General features: G+C 42.0%; 1 protein-coding gene across 7 annotated transcripts in view; it reads left to right on the forward strand.

Annotated features, from left to right (window-relative positions):
• The window catches only part of sema6cb (semaphorin 6Cb), a 119,161-nt gene that overhangs the window by 63,168 nt on the left and 39,883 nt on the right, over positions 1 to 16,110 (forward strand). The window lies entirely within an intron of this gene.

Below are 16,110 nucleotides of genomic sequence, written 5' to 3' on the forward strand. Positions count from 1 at the left end.
CAACCCTTGGGCCCACACACAGGTTTAACATGCATGTCTCCTGCCAGCAAGAGAATAATGTGTGTAGTGTTAAAGGCTCAGTGGAGGTTTTTACATTTGTAGGACTCAGTGCTCACTGGCCTTCCCACAGTGCTGGCTGACTGCTGTATAAAGGATTTCCCCAGCAGTATTGCTGCGTTTGCCGCAGTAAAGACCACGTAAGGGTTTACATTCAGCACTTTCACTGTGTAATCACTGCCTTTGTCGCGTGATCCCGCGATTTGGTCCGGCTCTTTATGCAGGGGGCCCCATTGTGAACAAGCCCGGAGAGTACGCAAGGCTGCCACTTCCAGAGCACCGGTGTACGCAGCACAATTCAGACCCGCTGTCTGTCAAGGTGCTGTGAAACAGGACAGCAGCGGAACAGCAGGTGGTCGGCAGGGATCTTTATTTTTCGGGTGACAGTTTAGCTTTGTTGCGGAAAGCCGTCAAACTGCCTGCAAGGCGAAAGCCCAAAGACCACAACTCAAAAGTGGGTGGATAGGCGTGAAATATGATGGGACTGCGTGCTGAATGGCTGATTGTCACGCCATCAGAGCATGTAGGTGCGGAAGCCATTTCTTTCATTGCTTTCAGATCTGCCTCCCACCTCCTCAACAATGCAGTGCTGTCACCCACCCACCCGGCCCAAATCATCAGACGATGTGTGAAATTCTTTTCGTGTATTTAATGCATCACAATTCACATTGTTTCAACTTCACTATTACACAAGAATGGGGAACAAAAGACAGCTGACTTACTGCAACCTTTCCTTTGCTTGAGACCTGTTGGATAGTATTTGTGGCCAAACACAAAACCTGTCAAGTCTGTCGGAATTTGATTGCCTGTACACGAGGCGACAGGCATTACGCTAACAGACCTGCCGAGATTTCTCCGCGGGATTATGCAAAACTCAAGAACTGTTGCTTGCAAGTTATTTCCGAGGCAGTCAAATCCATGAAAATACTTTTTTTTTCGTTCCTTTTTCTTAAAAGTTGACCTCCTCAAGGCATGGTGGGGGCTCCTCCGCACTTCAGTGCGCTGTGACAGATTGGGGTGAGGGAGCAGATGGTGGCTGAGAGGGACGAGTCACCACCGCTGCACAGAATTGATCCTCCGCTCCCAGTCATGCTCCAGTTGTGTAATCCTGGCATCTCACCACCCGCCTTCTCATAATACAATCAGTGATCCAAGCCGCTTAATTATAAAAGATGGTCACAGTCTCTCCACATCAACCAGCCTGAAAAAGTTGGAAATGAGTGTATCATGATGTTTGACACATCCAGCACACTGATAGGCCATCATCACTCAGGCTGAAGGCCACCTTGGCTCTGAATCTTAAGAGCAGTGGCCTAGCATAGCTAGCCACAACAGAAAATAGCTAACAAAAAATATTCACCTCTGTATTGCTAGTTGTGCAGAATATTAGTACAATCTACATGGCATTCAATTGCTTATTATTCAAATTTAAAATATACATCTATCCCAACTTTATCATTTGTGATTGCCAATTTGAGAAAAAGTCACCCTGGAAACTTGTACAAATGTGGCACACGTTTAAAGCTGGAATAGTTCTAATTCTTTAACTATTCCTCAGCAGAAACAATAGGAAAAACTGTCGAAACTATTGCAGCAGGCATCTTCATTTCATAAAGTTGTGTTTAAAGTTAATTGTCTACAGTGACCACAATGAATAAATTAATTAATTCAGCAATATATATGTGACATCAAAATACATCCTATACATCCCAATATGTATTTTGGAGATTTTCTCAGTTATTCTGGGAACAATATTTTTGTAGTAGTTTACAGTTTCTTAATTTTGCAGTTATCGGAATTCAGAGGCATGGGTGAAAGGCCTAAGGTAGCATTTCAGAAACCATTTGGAAAGAATAAAATGAAAAAGTCTGCTACATCTCACTTCAAAAAGAAATGTAATGAGATTCTCATTTCCTACCTATTTTGCATCTTTGAATTGATTTACAGTGCCCTAGATTTGACTCAAAAGCATTTCAAGGTTAAAAGACAACTCTCTCAATAACACGTTTGTCTCAGGGCAAAAAGGGATATCGCATATGTAATTAAACCCAAAAGGAGAAAATAATAATATCCCTCCTTCCCTGTAATTGAATTACAAAACAAGCCAGCATCAAAGCAGGGCTGGCTTTTGCCGTAGGTGTAGGTGATCATCGCAGGCTTTGGTTGCTGTCACCTAGAGATTGGTGGGAGAGAATACCCACAATGCCTCTCATCACCTAGACAAAGCGCCTCTTCAGCGCAAATTATTGATTCTTGCAGATACAGCGTTTCCTCCAGGAGTCAGAGCGAGGAAACTCAAACCCATCCCTAGGATCTTTTCTATAGGCTGACTTTGACTTCCCTCATCTACTTCTGGGCAGTGGATGCAATGAGCAGCCTGACAGGACTTTGTAGGCACCTGACCGAAAAGAATTCAGCTGGAAAACAACACTGTGATTTTGGCCTCAGTCTTTGAGCGCGCTCTCCCATTTGTCACTGTTCCTTTTAGCCCCCCCTAATTACCGGTGTGTCAGCCGGTCGAATAGTGTCGCAGACAGCTTCCACTCCGCTGTAGGAAAGGGGGTTCGGCTCTTGTATTTTGTTTTTGCCATTGTTGTGCATGTCACCCACAGGGAGTGGAAGGTAGAGAGTGTGACAGCTAATGCATCCTGGGAAGGGGGCGCTATGTCTCTGTTGAAATGAAACCCTTTGTATGTGCTGTGAGGCCCCTGTTGGTCTGTGAAGAGAAGTTATGGTTGCAGCAGCTGGGTGTCCCATTGTGCAGTGGGATGATAATGGATATGTCGTGTACAGCAATATGGGAAAGAGGATTGAGAGGAGATGCATTGCTGTTATACATTCGATATCTCCTTCTATAGCTTCCTCATGAATGTGATTGGAAAAATGAAATGATTGGAAATTTTCACCTACAGGAGTTGTTTAGTGAAGTTTCTTCCTATTTATCTTTGGCTTCATTGGTTGTATGATCCCATCTAACCCTGGTCTTGCATTCTATGATGAATTAAGCCATGGTGGACTTAAGTGTGAGGGAAAGCTGAATAATTTTTGTAATGCAATGCTAATAACCGCTATCATAAAAAACATGCGTAAACATCCGTCAGCAAAAGAGTGTTTTATAGTCTGTTAACACACCAGCCTTGTATTCTGAGACTTAAATTTATCCAGCATCCTTTGAACCCTGATAAACCAGTCTTCCTCTCCTTCTCACATCTTTTGACTGGGCAGCTTTTCATTCCAAAGTTGTGTGGTGGAAAAATTTGTGAAAAAAAAAATTTCCCGGATGTGACAGCAGCTTGTGTGAAAACTCTGCAGCCCCCCCCCTCCCAGACGGCTTGTGTGCTTCTGCAGTAACTCGCTGGAAATCGCTTGGAAAATTCCAGAAATGAAAGCTGTGACAAACATGCATGCATCAAGTTCCAAGTGAGGGGGTGGGTATTGAAAACCACAGAAATTACTTCTTCATAAGCATTAACAACAACGCTTATTTGCAGCAAGTCCCATCTCGACGCCTACTGCCTCGTTGAAGGCATGCAAGCTGTTGGTCTGCTTGCTGTCAGAGAGGAGATTTATGGTCATTTCTATGGGGTGACTGTTTTGCTGGAAACAGTTCACCTCCCAAGGCATTGTGGGGCTGGCCACCCTAGGAGGGTTGTTAGTTCTGTGGTCAGGGTCATGTGGAGATGGACAGAGCCATTATTTTAGACCCAAATGCTGATGTAGAATCCATTCATCAGTCAAGGTTCCGCTTATTACTTTGGAGCAGTTGAATTTAAAATGACAATCCAATGTCTTTTTTGAATATTAATAATTATTTAGATTTTAGCATTTTCAAAGCTCCTTCACTCTTTGCATGTTTTTTCCTTATGAGAAACTAATTTCTATGTACATATCTCAACAAATGCAAATTTTCAATCTGGACTATTATCCTCCTTCTAAAATGAACCTTTTTTGCTGCTTACCCTCATTGTCCTAACATAAATAGCCTTTTCTTGTCTCCTGTGAGAATAGAAAAGCCAGTCCATGTAAATGTGGCTTCTTCCATGTGTGCTAATCTGTGGACAGGTCGCAGAGCAAGGGCCAAGATGGGCTGCCACCTTGTCCTAAAAATGTAACTTCAATGTATTACAGAAAAAAATCAACATATTTTTATGGTAACACCATCAAAAAAAGCAAGTTGCAAATGCCGCACGCTATCACTCTATTTATGTACACAAGAAAGCAACAAGAAGCCTGGTTCCCAAGGTGGAAAAGATACAGAGATTCACAAAAAGCTTTTTAAACAATAAAAGAATAACATACTGTAGGCTCTCATCTAAACGTACAGCTGTACAACTGATGTTCAGTACAACTGATGTGTGGAATTTGGACATTCACTTAAGAAGCGCTTGAAACTGGATACAGGCCACAACGAATGAAGTGCAGAGAATGGGCAAATATATTTATGTGTAAAGCTCATAGAGTCAGACATTGAAGGTGAACACTAAATTTAAAATATGAGTCTTCAATTTTGAAGTATATTGTTTGCATCAAGAATGCGTTTAATTTATTGGTGAAGGGGGAAAATATTCCAATGCATTAAAATATTAACAAGGACAAAACTTGAAAAAGTTCAAGGAGATGGCGTTTTTCCCCTGTCTGTAGACCTCTACCCAGTTAACTTGGTCCTATTTGAGTGACACCATTTACGATGCTGTAAATTCATTATCAGATGGTGCCGTAAGATACCCTACTTCATCACGAAACAACAAGGCCATTCTAGAATTTACGACCTGTGGCCTCTTTTAGAAGTACTGTTAGTCTGCACTGTCCACATAAATACTGTCAACTTTACATTGAATGTTCTTTAAATCTTTGTGGCCTACTTTGTTCCAGTCTGACTATGAGCCATAGAGGTTTTCAGAGTTCTCTCATATTTTCCACATTTGGTACTGCAGTGCACCATATTTATTCCTGAATAATTGATTCAAGTTTTTTTTATTTTATTTTTTTATTAAATTGAAACGACATTCAGTCCTGGTGATTTGGAATTTTGAAAGCATTCCTAAATAGTTGAAAGAAAAGACTCCAGCATTGGAAATTTTCTGTTCAAATGACTTTACTATTCTACTCTACTCCAGAAATGTAAAAGTACATCCTATTTTTGAATATCGCTCTGTGAAACCTACAGCTGCATAGGTAATCTGGGTTATAACCCTGTGTACTTTGTGGCTTTCCAAACCCCGAATGAAGATATACTGCTTCCTACCAAGACTCTGTAAACAACTGTTCTATTTCTGGGGCCAGACAATTTTAATATCTGTTATCTCCATGACTATGAGCTGATTTTACACCCGAGTGATTGGAGTAACAGATGCCCAAACAGAGCCACAGCAGCCGTCTGGAAGCGCACTGGAGTTCAGGGTATTTGACTTGGATGGTTTCACATGAATAAGAAGCATTTCTGTATTCCAGCATCGTCTGTTGCTGACCCAAAAGAAGAGACCCCCATCAAATCCCCTGGTTTTTTGGTTTTCTGTATACCTACCCATTTGGACAATTACTCACGCAGCTGGGGACAGTACCTTTCGTCCTAACACACTGTTCTCAAGATCTGTCATAAGATGAGCAAAAAATAAAAAATAAACAATTTCACGCTGTTTTAGCCAAGAAAAGAGGTTGTGACATGTATTTGTATTGCAGTTGAATCTCAGGTCTGAAAGGTTGCCCGAAATGTTCCATTCTATCCACATATAGACTTACTCTACTAGTTTATAGGAAATTTGTGCGCAAAGGAGAGGACTTGTTCCTAAAAATGAGAATGGGGGGGGGGGGTAGTTGATGGTGATTGTGTGTGATTTTCACATTTCTGGGTGATAGGTACATGCTGACATTTAAGCATGGCAGTCAAAAAAAATTAAAGCAGCCATCCAGATGGGCTTCTCCATTTGCTCTGGGCAATGCTCGCTTCCCACAGGGGTGCTCGATTTGTGTACAGCTGTATCTCCCACACCGAACGCACATATGCACCGCTCCCAGTGTCCACAAGAGTAATAGATCCCCATTCCCTCTTGCACACACACTAATGAGAATTTCAAATCCAGCAGGCAGAGTGCATTCATCACGCACTCATACACAATGACACCTCCACCACGGCTTAACAGCATGTATGCGCCACTGTCTGTCTGTTATAGATGGGGCTGTTTTTCTCCCTTCACAGTGTGAGCAAGTTTAAATTGCCGAGTCGGGGTTTTGATGCAACAAAGAGGTTTTATTTGCCTTTTCTTTTTCTATCCTTGGCTTTGTCTGTTTCTCCTGCATTCTTGAGGTCAAACATGTGCATAAATGCAAGTGTGTTTGAATTCCTTCCTCCTCCTTGGCTCCAAGTACGCAGAATGTGTTCCGGTTAAGGCTGATGAGGATTTAAATAATAGACTTTCTGTCCTGATTCAGGTTGACACCCTTGTCATTGCCTTTATCTATTTTCTATATTTTATGTAATGAGTTATTTCATAGTTACTCATTTTTTTAAATGTACATTTGCATAATTCACCTACAAGAGTAAATAGGGTTGGGGCATTTTATGGTTTTCTGTACACCGTGACAAGCTGATTTGTCTTTGCAATTACTCCAGTAGCTTACTCTTTTTTGGGGGATGGGGGGGGGGGCTGCCTAAAGCCAGTTTTATAGCAGCAGACCCATCTTAAGGTGTCTCACAGCATTTTCTCCAGCTTTTCTTCACACTGAATAAATGAACAACCACCCAACAGTTATCCATCTCCTTTCCAATAAGTATCTAGCTTTAGTAGTTTGTTAGGCTGCAGGCATTTCACAATACATATTTTATTTTGCTATTATGTGAAACAAAGACCTAAAATAGACAAAGCTAGGCTACATCTTAGAAATCATGGCCTATGATTGCCACACATTTAGCTTTAAGTATAGTTGTGTGTCTCTCCTGTGCACTGCACTCCAGGGGATGGAAGATGACAATGATAAAATATTAGTCTTTTTGGGAAATAAATGGGCTGAATGAAGTTAAGGAGCTCTTACACTTGACAGTAGTTCCAAACCAAAACAAAAGAGAGAGAGGGTGACAATTACAATTAAGAGCACTTACACATGATGCTCGCTGGAAAAACAATGTGCGAGTCTCCCACATTATGCACGATCTTATTCTGTAAGCTTCACCTGCATGTAAAACTTGCTTTGGCCAACAATAAATAAATGTGTGCTGCAAGAGATAGGCTATTGACAATAGCAATTCATGATTCACCACTAGCCTAGCTCTTGAATAGCCTAGAATAAACCACTGCATGCCTATGCAAGGCCGATTTTGATTTGGATAGAAGCCTAGACTATGTTTACGCTGTTAATCTTATGAACATGCTAGTGACTACTGCTACTACAAGAATTACTTACTTATACTGTTTATCATATAATTTCACCTAGGTTGCCAGGGGTTCTTTGTGCCACACGTACACACAGTCACACAAATGTGGCATCAGCAGTTATTTGTTTATTTATTTTTGTATATTGGTTGTGCCTTGTACTTGTCATTAGACATGAATCCTTTCTGATTTTCCAATGACATTTTTTCAAACTGTAAATGTCTTGTTGCAGAGAGTTAGGTGTCAAGTGTCCATTAGTGACTCAGGAATTGAAGACAAGAAATTTTTTGAAGGAGTTATTTTGTGGTATGCATACCTACTAATCTGAAATGCAAAGGACCACAATTAAGGTATATATATTTTTTTCTCCAGTTTTTCTGAGGGGAGAGAGGTCAGAGGAAATTGGCAAGTCATTAGAAATATAAGGATGACTTTGAAAAGTGGGCGTACCCAATCTGTTTTTAGATTTCTAGGTTTGAGGTACTGCAGCATCCATTATATCTGGACTGAGGTCTGGGCCTAAGGGTGAGAAGTACACACATTGGTCTTTAGCATTACTGACATATAGTCCAGGGAAGAGAGAGCCACCTAATGGTTCAGTGAACAGTGGAGTCTTGTTGCTGCCCCATTTACTGTCATCTACAGTCAGAAGATACTGCTCACATTATCCAGGTATGTGACAAAACACTAAGTGAAAAATCATGTTTCATGTTGAGAAGTTTGGCAAGGACAGACACATGGTACCAGATCTAATCATATCCAACTCATGTAAAATTTTATCATTTTGGTCCAGTTTTGGTGAAGAAGGGTGTAGGAAATTCGAAAACCATGAGAAATGTAGATATGACTTACAAGACCTGGTGTACCTAATCAGATTTGAAATCTATCTGAAGCAAGAGATTATCCCACGGAGGTGCTACAGCTTCCCTGATATCTGTGCTGCAATCTGGACCTCAGGTTAAGAAGTAGACTCATTCATTTGCATAACAGATTTATCGCCAAGACAAGAGAGCGCCACCTAATGGTTAAATGAGCGTAGTGTCACCGTTGCTTGTTTTAGCACTTCACTGACCAGTGGCATGTTTGTAAAGCTTCAGATTACATAATTATGGTAATACGGTTGGCAACTGCGTGGCAAATCATACTGACTTTTTACTGTATGTGCAACCATCAACCTTTTTATTGAAGTGTACTACTTGAAAAAAACTGAAAAGATTCCTCCTCCTGTGTGTGTGTGTGTGTGTGTGTGTGTGTGTGTGTGTGTGAGAGAGAGAGAGAGAGTGAGAGAGTGAGTGAGAATTCGCACGCGCATTTGCGTGTGCGAGCATCTTGTAGGAGCCATATTTGTGGTGTGGTCGGAGCACATCCAACAGAAAGTTTTATCTGAGGTTCATTTTCAAATGTATTTTCCAGAAAACCTATAAAAATGTCAGACTCCAGGTTGCTATACATATTAAAACTTTATTTTAAGGTGAAAGGCCAGTCATTTGTCAGAGAATGGCCCTAGGGCCCCGTTAAGTGTTCTTCTGTGTTTCTCTGCAATTTACAATGATGTGGGAAATCTGGAGAGCAGCAGTGGGCTTACAGTAACCCTTTGCAGTTTATGCTGCAGCGATGATTCACATGCATTGAACCGTAGGATATGACGTGAGCAACATTACACACAACCCAAGTCTCCATGGCTGCAACAGCCCCGTTTTATATTGAGAACGGTGCTTCTCCAGACGCTAAAGCCTGTGTTACAATAGGAGATGATATATTTTCTAATGACGAAGACTGCCGACTTTTGAATTCTGTTTCCATGCCCCTGCGAGTGACGGGCTTTCCAAGACAGAGAAGCAACACGGCAGTAAGCGGTCAGCCTTCGGCCAGTGGAGGAAGGTGCCCGTGTGACCTCCTCACCGCATGGCACTATGTTTTACCTTTGCGCCTTATCACTGTTTTGTGAAAGGGAAAGTGGCCACATGCATCGGAGAGACTAGCCTCAAGCTGTTAAAGTGATGCAATGGTGTGTGCAAGATATGCATTACCAGAGCGGCAGACACAATGATGAAGTATTTAATCTTGGTGAGAATTGTAAAGCATGCAGGCATGATGATAGCATTACACTGAAAGCATCCACATTGCTGTGTTTTTTTTTTTTTTGTTTTTTTTCAAGTGCTCCATTGATTTATATTTCTGCGCATTAGCGTTGACTGCTGGGATTGGAAAATCATTCATTTAAAAAGTGCATCTATTGTGTCCAGAGCCTACTAAAGATTCCATGAACAATGTGGCTGTCACCACCTTCGTGGTTCGCACTTTTTTTTCTTATTAGCTTTGAAAAATGGGGCCAGGATTGATCTGCACTGCGGTAGCAGTTTGAATTTACGAACCTGCGTCAGAGAAAATGAAAGGTCCATTTGGCTTTGTGTTTTTTTAAGTGTGCCTCGCAGAGACAGTCTTGTATCTTTTATTCTCGACTCTACATTTGACACACTTTCATCAAGACAAATTTAAGCACTGTAAATGGCTTGCCAGAGAATCTAGTAACATTTTTGTCATTGACAGCCAGAAGATACTGCTGAGATTACCCTGATGTGTGATCATACTGTAAGTGAGAAGTCTGGTGTCTTGTCGACCGATCAATGCTTGGTTAGAACAGCCACAACGGTACCGGTACTAATCACCATTATACAACTGCTCCAATCCTAGTATTTTAGATTAGTAGTATAGATTCGTATAGGTTTTTTTCCTCTCCTACTTCTGTTGTTGTTGGGATAATATCGAATGTAAATGAATAAAGAGTTGAGTGAGAAACTAGTAACCTTTTCTCCAGGTTTGTAAGTGTTCCCTCTATTAAGGGGAGGGTGTAGTTTCTTAGTTCAGATAAGAATAGGTTATTGTGCCCTCATCCCTTCCCTATGTGCCACTTATTGTTAGTTGGGCCTGTGGTAAGTGTGCTGTTTAGCACTGACTGCAGACAGTCCTGAGCTGTGAAATCAAAGCAGGGGCAGTACGGTATGTTCTCACCATCTCAGTCTCACTCCTGTCCTCTCACATCCTGCATCAAGGCTGTTTGTGCAGGCCATTCTACCTGTGATCTTCTTTTGAAGAAACCGGAATTGACAGAGCGGGGATGAGGCAAATGCCCTGCTGCAAGAAAACCAGCCTTCCCGAAAAAGCCTGGTTCTCCTGAGTTTGGCACAGGCCGTGGATTCTTTCTCTTGCTGCAGATGTGCGAGTCGTGGAAGAATGGGATCAACAGCCATTCACAATGAAAACACTGAAATCTAATCAATCAAGGGTGAAGGGTTGCCAAGATGTGCATATTTTGCCACAGAAAGTCAATCAGTCAAGCGATCAACCTCCTTCTCGAACCCAAGATCCACCAGGAAAGTGGCGAACTGCGCCCCGACACCCTCCACCCCTCTGGCCTTGCAAATATGGGCGTGGCAGTGGACTGTAAACAAGCCACTGTAGAATGAGCGCCAAGGGCAATTTTTGTTTCCCTCGTCCTCTCCTCCCCTTTCCCCCCTTTCTCTCTCCGTCTATCCATGTGACGTTTTTCATCATCCCAGCAGGAGCGCAGCGGGGATATCATTTTCATCTGGCTACGCTCGCCTCCCTCGGGGGGGATGCTAGCTCAGTAAAGCAATGACAGGCCCCAGATATTGTATTCTATTAAGTGTGGGGTTGGCGACGTTTCTGTTTCCATTGTTTCGCCGTCAGGAGGAGAGGATGCACCACCGAGTATTGGATTGAGTAGATTACATATATATATATTTATTTACACACAGATGGGGGGCAGTCCGGCCTGATCAGAATGAGCTGGCAGAGCTGGGATGCCTGTGATGTAATAGGAGTGCCGGGAGGTTGCGGTGGTTTGGACTGCGCTCCCCTCCTCGACCACACTCGAGCATACTCCCCAGGTGCAACCTGAGCTAGCCTGTTGGGCGACATGCCTTTTATATTCACCTTGGGTTGTTTGTGAGAAAAATTCTATTTAAGTTTTGTGCACATTTATTTAATTGCTATTCTTCATTGCATTTTTTCTGAGCTTTCTGCTTTTCCTGGTATTTACAAATGGAAACAATTTGTATAAATTTGTCCAAGGTTTCTACACGCATTCTTTGTGGTTTGCCGCCAGCTTAATTTCCGTCTGGGTAGTCTTAACGAACGTTGTAGGACTTGAAATAAATGTCAGGTCAAGAATGAAGAAAAATAATTATATTTTGGCAGTACCTCAAAGCTCAACTAAGGTTTATGGAAAAAGAACAAGTAACTGGGTACAGGAATTTCGGCCGCCTGGGTAAGTGGCTGAAATGAAAGTTAAAATGTCCCTTAAGAAAAACATTTTGCTACAGATTCCTTCCTCATGTTGAAAGACAGTCCAAAGGTTGGTATGAACCATTGAGTCTGTCTTTCTCAGCAGTTAGGAAATTTTTACTTCCATTTCTCTACAAAAGCGACTGCAATTTCTGTATCTAGTTGTCAATACTGAACAATAATTTATGAAGGCTAGTTCACTCCTAGTTCCTAGTTCAAATAGAATAACTGCAATATATCCTAGTAATCAGGATATATTCATGAACTGGTTGTGGTAGCACATAAGCGATTGCAATGTTCTGTTTGCCTGTATTTGAACATTGTGTCAAATTAGTTTAAAAAAAAAATTGTTTTCACAATACTTGCATAATGACCATGTACAGGGACCATAATGACTTAGCAGCATGGTAAAATGAGTCTGAAATGAACAAATAAATAATATTTATACATATTGTGTCTACACGTTGTAGCATGTATTTGGGGTTTTGCCATTATTTCACCATTTTGGGCCCTATAAACCCACAAGAAAGTGTTCGTAAAATGCAGCTTAACAATGCCATATTCAGCTTTTAACGTCATGCATGGTCTTGTGAAAGTTCCTTTATTTATTGTATTTGTTTGGCAGCAAAAGCACATTCTGTTTTTTATAATGTCATTCTAGGTAAATGGTTTATGCCTGCAGGTAGAACTGTGCCGATGATGCTTTAGATAAAACTGGTTTGGGGGTCACTGTTTGTTGATGGGAATGACCTTGAAGGAGAGAACATATGACAGAAAGACTGTTGGCCAATGTGAATAAAATGGTAATGCTGCTTTTCCTGGATTAATTTAATCCTGTTGCATTATTGGAAACTTATAAGCTACTGTCAGCCTTGCTGACCAGCTCAGTCGTAATTTAGACACAATGTCAGTTTAAAAGATTTGTAAATGTTGTGCATGTCGTCACAGTAGGCCAGCACATAGATATATTACCATGAATTTACATTTTAGCTATGCAACACAGGATAAGCTATGTTTAGGAGAAAATGGCACAGCAACATCTTTGTGGTCGTGTGTGTGTGTGTGAGAGAGAGAGAGAGAGAGAGAGAGAGAGATTAATGAGCAATTTAATGAACATGTATGACTGTTAAGCTACTGCTGCAGGTGTTTCAATGTTGATTTGTGTGACTGCCATAGTAGCGTGACACTCTTAATTACAGCCTGAACCGGGATTGGCTGGTTATTGTGGCCCTCTCTCTCCCCCCTGTTGCTCAGTGAAGTGATTGTGTTGCAAGTCTGATAGAGTGCACCATGGCACTTTCATGCGGTGCATCGTTTCCTCCATTTCCGCCCCCCCCCCCACCCCCACCCCCCACCACCATCACCACCTTTCTCTTAGCTACCCGAACGCACATCCACCCACTTATAACATCCTCAGGGAATGGAAGTCTGAAATCATGCTGTGTACTCCACCGTTTGGCACACAGGATGGCTCCAGCAGTCAGGTCTGGAGGCTGTGGGTTTGAAGTGCTGAAATAGATTGGTAAAAATAGATGAAGCCGCACACACTTTGACACAAACGAGCACCTTTTCTTTTCAGGCTGGCTTTCAAAAGCTACCTTATCTCTGCTCCCTAACTTCTTTGGACAAATGGATAGGCTTGAGTTCCTGTCTTTTTGCAGTGGGTAGTGTTTATTGGTGACACAGGAATTACTTAATAACTAGGAAAACTATTGTTTTCTTGCCCACTCATGTTCTGTATGTTTTCCCCACTTACTGTGTCAGTTTGTGCCCTGGGCGGACCATTGCAAGCCTTTAGATGGTAGGCAGTAAAAGAAATGGGGGTGAGAGAGGGAGTTACTGGTGAGGAAGACCAGTGAAAGATCACATTGGTGAAAGAATTACTTCTGTGGTGAGCAGTGAAAAATTAACATCAACATTGGCCCTTTTTTACTGCTAGTGAGAACATTTTTACATTTGGACATTCATCCCCCTGCAAATGATACCACTTTCTGAAGTTTTCTTACGTGAATAGAATGGATAATACTCTCAGTGATCCTTTTTATCGATCTGTCTCTTGCTTACTGTCTGGCTGATTTTCTTGTCCTTAAAGTAGCTTTCCCTGATGCAAGAGGCTGTTATGGGTTGCTGTGAGAATGTTAGAGAAAATACACAATCAACATTCATAACAGGTGCTTCAATAGTATGTTCCTGTCCTGGAGCAGAGATAGGCCTCATAGTGTTTTGTCTTTTGTAAGTTGCTCCTTCAGTAAGCTGTCAAGGCTTGGAGTATCAGTCTCAAAATCCTTTTAACATGTTTATACGTGGTTTCCCCCTCTCAGAATCCCTCTGGTTGCTCTTAAAGCACTATAAGCGAGTCATATTGGTCTGGTGTCTAGTACTGTGATAAAAACTGAACTAGGAATTCCAGTGTCTCCCAGTGCACAGAAAATGGCAGTTCAAACGCTGTAGTGGAGATGAGAACATTGGTTGAATTCACGCTCTGAGGGATTTGCCTGTGGCAAAACCACAATTGCAGGGCTTTCCCTGCATTCACTTTCTTTTACTGCTCTTTAGACAGAGACTCTGGTGTTAAATCCAAGCCCAGGCACTGACAGGGAGGAATTGGTAGCACAGAATTTAAAAGCCAGTACCGTCACTATGCAAGATTTTCTAGAAGAATGGTCGATGGATTATTACTGGGACAGGAGGACAGAACAAACTCATACTTCAAAAATTAGCCTCCCAGTCTGTCTGAACTGATCAGGCCCTGGTGTGGACAGTCTATGGGGTGTAGCGACTTTGGAAAATTGATAAATTGGCTATGGCCCTGGATGACAACAGCATTTCCATTTTATACCTTCCGTGTCAGTGTGTGAGAGAAGCGAGAGCTTCAGTGTCATTGAATGTGTCACACTAAACGTACTGTATGTTCTGTAAGTTCTTTGGAACCTTGATTATTCTCCTTACCAAAAATGAAATAGACAGTACTTTCATGGTTGATTTTGCACACCAAGGGAGCAAAATGACAGCTGAGAGATTTTCCACAGATCAAACTCTGAACTGGAGTCATATTAGTTAGTCAGTTTTATGGTTCTGATGCGTGGTCTGCAGTTGTTTGCATCCCAAGGATTTTGGGTTTATCTGTGCATTCCACAAACCTGCAAGATTAATGAAGGCAAACATGTAGACACAAAAGCTAAAATCCTAACATGATAGATATCATCATAGGCAAAATACTGCACGTGTATTGATTCAAAATCAATTAACGTACAGTGCGGGTAGGACATTTCAGCCTTGCAGCATCATATAACATTCACACTGCCATCGTTTAAAAGTGGCCAAAGCTCTGATATTCCTAACATGAAATACCGATGGCATCCAGATGACATACACTTTGAAGAGGAGTGCCAGATTGCTGTTGTGAGAATTTACTGGAGGCATAAAATAACACCAACTGTTTTAAACGTACAAAAGCAACGGCAGCTTCTCTCATGTTCAGTATTAAGCTGTGGTGGAGCCTGGGATGTTTAAATAAATAGCCGTAGCCCTTGGGACATATCCTTGTTGTACATTGTGAATTTTGAGGAGTGTGCTCGCTGATTCTTCTGAGCACTTCTTGTAAGGTACTGCTTTGATTAGCTTTTGAAGCTAATGAGAGTCTGACAATCGTCCTCGAAACATTATGGAGTATCCCACAGGGCCATTTGCTGATAATGGCCCACTGTTCCTTTATTGAACTTCCAGCTTGCCTCCGTGGTGCCACCGCGCTTAACTACTGGAAATCTAATTAGAGAAGCTCCCCTCTTTCGGGGCGGCCTGTTGGGAATTGATGTGGGCTGATGGGCTCTACCAGGCTTAATGGAGAGGTTCTCCTGGAGGAGGCCTTAGCGGGAGCTCACCGCGGGGCTGCCCGGCGCTCTCTGGGGCTAATCTACGGCCACGCGTGACTCATCACGGGACCGCGTTCAGATGTCAGCAGGCACGATGAACCAAACGCAAGCAGGTCAGAGATGACGTGGCCCCGGCTAACAATGGCCGCTTTTGTAACCCCGGGTTGTACACAAGGTATAGATCTTGTTTTGTTTTGTTTTGTTTTTCCTAACTACTTAAGTAGCCTATTTGTTACACCAGCTGTTGGCGTGGATCACATGTTGTCCTTCGCTGTTTTGCCACCGGATTGTTATTGACCACAGAACCCTCCTGATCAGATATTATTTCTGGAAAAAAAACATTGACTGAAATAAATCACGAGGAGTGTACTAGATCAGAATGTCTGCATGTTGTTGTTGTCGGTGGATGGCAGAGAGCATAATTAAAGATGCTGAGGAGAATCTGTTTGCTTATTGCTGAGCTTTATCAACAAAAATTATAAACATTATTCAGAGGCATTTAGTTG

This window comes from Anguilla rostrata, chromosome 1 (genome assembly GCF_018555375.3).
Source record: "Anguilla rostrata isolate EN2019 chromosome 1, ASM1855537v3, whole genome shotgun sequence".
In the NCBI taxonomy this organism is placed as follows: Eukaryota; Metazoa; Chordata; class Actinopteri; order Anguilliformes; family Anguillidae; genus Anguilla; species Anguilla rostrata.